This window comes from Syngnathus scovelli, chromosome 16 (genome assembly GCF_024217435.2).
Source record: "Syngnathus scovelli strain Florida chromosome 16, RoL_Ssco_1.2, whole genome shotgun sequence".
Lineage (NCBI taxonomy): Eukaryota > Metazoa > Chordata > Actinopteri > Syngnathiformes > Syngnathidae > Syngnathus > Syngnathus scovelli.
In genome coordinates this window covers 12,990,170-12,995,098 of record NC_090862.1, presented here as the reverse complement: position 1 = coordinate 12,995,098, position 4,929 = coordinate 12,990,170, and the positions used below count along the sequence as shown (strand labels likewise).

General features: G+C 52.9%; 1 long non-coding RNA gene across 1 annotated transcript; it reads right to left on the bottom strand.

Moving 5' to 3' along the window:
- Positions 1-2,481: 2,481 nt before the first annotated feature.
- Positions 2,482-3,635, bottom strand: LOC125983437 (uncharacterized). Its single transcript, XR_011088289.1, has 3 exons — positions 3,441-3,635; positions 2,681-3,320; positions 2,482-2,601 (listed from the first exon to the last, which is right to left on the bottom strand). It is a non-coding gene; the product is annotated as an uncharacterized lncRNA (long non-coding RNA).
- Between the last annotated feature and the right edge of the window lie 1,294 nt (positions 3,636-4,929).

Genomic DNA, 4,929 nt, shown 5'->3' with positions numbered 1-4,929 from the left:
CCGGGACGTCCACGAGCCTCCTGGCCTCGGCAGACGGGCGGTGCGGGGGTGCCGTGACAGCCGGGGACGCAGCCACCGACAGTCTCTGGAGGGCTTGGGCCATCTCCTGCTGCTGCAGCTGTTGTTGCTGACCAACCTCGATCAGGTTCCGGATGTCGGCGGACAGGCTGCTGATGGCGGTCTCGGCTTGCTCCAGTCGGCCCAATGCCGTCTCGTCGTTCGCTGACTGCATCGTGTTGGCCAGTCTGTACTGTTAAGGATCGGACAGTACAGCCAAGTGCGTAACGACGGACTTTATTTGAAGGGGATGATGGGAACAGCTGGCGCTGGAGCGGCGATCGGGCTGGAGAGGACAACGGTTCTCCGAGGGTTTCAAGTAGTCAAGTGAGTCAATTCTCTCTGGGATTGATGAGCGAAGCAGCATCAAGGGACAGACTGGCACACGGTTCTGCGCTTGCGGCGCTGATATAGCGCTGTCCATGAACCCGTGGCAGGTGATGGTGATTCCACTGACAGGGGGGGCGTGGTCCCGTCGCAGGTGGCACCAGCACGTGACAGAAAAGTACTTATTTTTAAAAACGATGAGTTGTACTTACCGTGTACGCTCTGGACGGTCCAGTTGCAAGCAGAAAATAAAAATATTTCTCTCGTTAGTCGTATGTTACCATCCGCTGTGTCTTTGTCAACATCGCCATTTTCCTACTTCCTGTTGCGAGCCACGCCCACGGATTTAAATTCTGGCGTCGTTTTCGTGTATAGCAAATCCGATTGGTTGGGAAGGGGGCGCGGTTATGCAGCCAAGGGGTCCTGTGATCGGTGGGATGTAAAGTAGGCGTCGACGTCACGTCCGCGTCACGTGACCACGACGTGGCAGACGTCATATAGCAACCGCCGTTTTGTTTAGTAGACTTACAGTTGTTATGCATTGACATAATGGCGCACACTCCAAATGGATTTGAATAAATTAAATAATTCTTCTGCCCACTCCCTTTTAAACAAGTTAACGCTCCCCGCGGATTTGAATTCCGGCGGAAGTTTCGCCCATCGACGTCACGTCTGTCACGTGACCACAACGTGGCAGATGTCATATAGCAACCGCTGTTTTGTTTAGTAGATTTACAGTTGTTATGCATTGGCATAATGGTGTGCACTCAAAATAGATTTAAATAAATTAAATATTTCTTCTGCCCACTCCCTTTTAAACAAGTTAACTCTGCCCACGGATTCTAATTTCGGAGGAAGGTCCGTCCATTGATGTCTTGTCTGCGTCACTTGACCACGACGTAGCGACGTCATATAGTAACCGCTGTTTTGATCAGTAGACTTAGTTATTATGCGTTGACATAATGGCGCACTGGTTAGCATGTCCACCTCTTAAGCATGATGTTGCGGGTTCGACGCCTGATCAATGGAGTGAGCTGAAGTGCATGGCGCTGAAGATTTGAATCTTTGAAATGCCCTGAGGTCTGACATATCAGGCAGAATGGTTTGCCATCACGTTCAACAAAAAATAGAAACTTTCCCACTCTGATAAAAACGTCCTGTGTTCATCTACATATTTCCGTTTTGCTGTGCATCTTTTCCCTGCCATTTCGAGAGCCCAGTTGACACTAATAGTTTACTGGAATGTGTTTGCCCATCCTACTTTGTGGAATTTCACCACATGCGCTTTAGACCAAAATACCAAATTGAACTCAAGTGAAGCCAACACGCACAACCGCCCCCCCCCCCCCCCCACACACACACAAATGTTGATATGAACATAAAAGGGCCGCATGAATCCAAGCAAAGAGCCGCATGCGGTTCAGGAATTGCGGCTTGGCCAAACCTGTACTATACAACTTTATTTGTATAAAATTTTCACAACAGCTGTCACACAAACAAAGCGGGAAAAAACGAAGACGTGCGTGTTCCGCCCACGCTGGATTTATTTGCACCTTTGAAAAGACACTGTATTGCCGCAGATGTGGCAAAGAGTACTTTTGGGCATCTGAGACGGAAGGATGTCCAAAGCATCACGTCACCTGCTCTGGTCGGCATGGTGGTGGGACGTTGAGGTCAACCGCTTTGGGGTTGGCTGAATCTTTGGTCGCAGGATGCCACACACTTGAAGACAGAAGCAGAAAAGCAGAGCTAAATGCAAAATGTACTCACCGGTGACTCCAATTTTTTCCCCCCCTGAAGAAATGGATGGACGGGTGGCCCCGGCTGGCCGGTGAGACTCTTGTTATTCTGACCCTTTTTAGTGCGCGTTTGGGGCAACAACCGTTTTTTGTGGCGCTCTCTTCTGGTTCAAGAGTGCCCTGCATGTGAATTTGCCTTTCCTGCCTTCTGATTGGATGAGCGCCGGTGTGACGCGGTGCCTCTGTCACCGTGGCGGGGGGTATACGTCGGCATCGGAGCGTCTGCCAACGTCTGAGACCGGCTGGCAGTGTATCGGAGGTGTCGAGTGCGGTGCCGCTGGAGCTCACTCACCAGCTGGTGTTAGGGCCACAGAATGAAGGCCAAGGAGAAGAATAGAAAGAGAACCAGAAACTTCTCCTCCAATTGTTTGATTTGTCTCTTCTGAGCTTCGATGAATTCTTTCAGCTCTTTGTTCCTCTAGGACGGACAAATGGAAAGTGGCCTTCAAAAGCCAGTAAGCGTGCAAGTAAGTGCCGGGCTGGCTTTGGGCCCTTACCTGTTGCGCGCTGTGCAGCAGATCCATTCTCTCTTGGAGGATGCAAGCGTCGCGCTCCCTCAACTCGCACATCAGGGCTCGCTTCCATTGGTCCACGGCGCTCCTAAGCTCTTCTCTCTGATCCGCCGTCAGCACGTCATTCACGCCAGCGTGGCTGGCTTTTTCGCCGTCCGTGGCAGGGCAGTCCCGCTGCGGTAGCGCCTTGTACAACATGGTCTCCAGCTCCAGGATCCTCTGGGCCGCAATCCTCGTCCATCAGTGGTCCGGCGGGAGATTTGAGGGCGGCTTACCTTATGAGCCTGGTCCATGGAACGCTTCCTGAAGTCCAACTCTTCATCCAGGTAGCCCTTCTGCTTACAGAACATATCCTAGCACAGCTCAAAGTCAGAATTGTTGGGGCACATTGCCGGAGTTCCCCTTGGCTGATGTCGCGTGTCTGTCTACCTTCTCACTTTCAATGTCCAACATCTACTGTTGAAGTGCTGACTTGGTCACTTTGATGTATTCTAACCACTGAGGAAAGGCTGCTGTCACATAAGCAGAATGCGAGAGCGTGCGTGGACGTGGGCGTTACCTTCTCGGCTAGGGTGAGAAGGGTCCTGGCGTGAATCACGACCACCTGCTCCTCGTTGGTGAGATTCTGCAAGAGCCCAAAGGCACAGCGTCAACAAGCTTCTTTCAGCGCAAAGCCTTCCAAAAGTCACATTTGAGCCGCCGAGTCTCGTGGAGTGCGAACATAAGGAGTTCGACATACACTTACGGCGTTATCGCCCAGGATGTCCAGCTTCTTCATCAGATCACTGATGACGATGTCCGGGGGAAAGGCGCAAGGAGCAATGTAAGGTGTTCTGGGACCTCGGGTTAAGGTTAGGGTTGCGAGGGACGCCTTACGTACGCTCACGCCCTCGGCCTCGCAGTAGATCTGCAAAGGGCTGAGGCCGTCTGGGAAACGGACTTGCAGAAACTTCAAGACGGGGGAGCGCCACTCCCTCTCCTGAAAGGCAGAGGCATGCATCCGTCCGTCCGTCCGTCTGTCACATCTCTGGCCTCAACACGCTTGTGCGAGTCTTCCCACCTCCAGCTCCAGGATGCGGAACTCAAGCAGTTCGTTTTGGTCTCGGATATCCTGGATGTGCTCTTTCAGACGCGCTTCTTCCGCCTCCATCCGCCTGACCTGAAAAGACAGTCAGACCTCATCTGCGGGGCTTCCCGACGGGTGTGACGCCAAGCGACTCCGCCCAGCGCCTTTCTTTCCGTCACCTTTTCGGCCAACTGCTGATTGCTCTGACGCAGCAGCTGCTTCTCCTCCACCCACTTGACATTCTAGAAGAGACAAACGCGTGGACAGCTTTGGAATGTTGTGTCATTTTCATCCACAAATTCTTTGGTTGACTGGAAAATGACATTTACGTTCAGGGGGGGGGGGGGGGGGGGGGTTGGTCCAGTAATGCCAGACGAATGAGTGACTGAAGAATGTAGCTATTTTGTCTGAGAAAAAGGTGTGCTCATTGATGAGCTTACCTGTCCTTGTTGCTTCAGCGCTGACTCCAGATCTGCTACTCTGCTTTGATAGTGACCCATTTCTACCATCAGCTTTTCTCTGGCCTGAAAGGAGGAGGAGGGAGGCTCCTCCTCCTCCTTTCAGACCAGAGAACACCCGAGGCTGGGTGAGAACGGGGAGGCTGCGACCCGGCCGGGGGTTGCGGGAAGGGGCGCCACCTTGATCTCCTTCTCGGCGTCGTAGTCCCCTCCGCTGGTCTGGGCGAGCAGAGCGTAGGCTCGTTGCAGCGCTTGATATTCTTGCGTCAGCTGGCAGTAGCGAAGCTCCGCCTCCTCATGCACACACCAATGCAACACAGCACTAGTACCAGAATCAGTCAGACCGGCGACAAAGCACCCGCGACGCAAAGACGAGTCCGATTCCAGGCTTAAGAGGAATGTTTGGCGCCAATACGCTGGCAGAAATGGCGGGCTACCTCTTCGGGTTCCGTGTCGGGGGTTCTGTCGGTGTGAAAAGACAAGGACGATCCGTCCGAGTCCACCAACACGTCTTCGCCGTAGCCGTAAAATGTTTCGATGACCTGCGGGCGTGGAAGCAAACATCTCTCTGAACAAACTGAAGCGACACCTCACGATGAATTGACGAGAGGAACGATAGCGAGAAAAAGGCCATTTCATCTTGCGCAACACCAAGCAGCCGCAAACAAACAGACTCACCTTGCAGGACCTCACGCTTTGTTCCTCCTCAG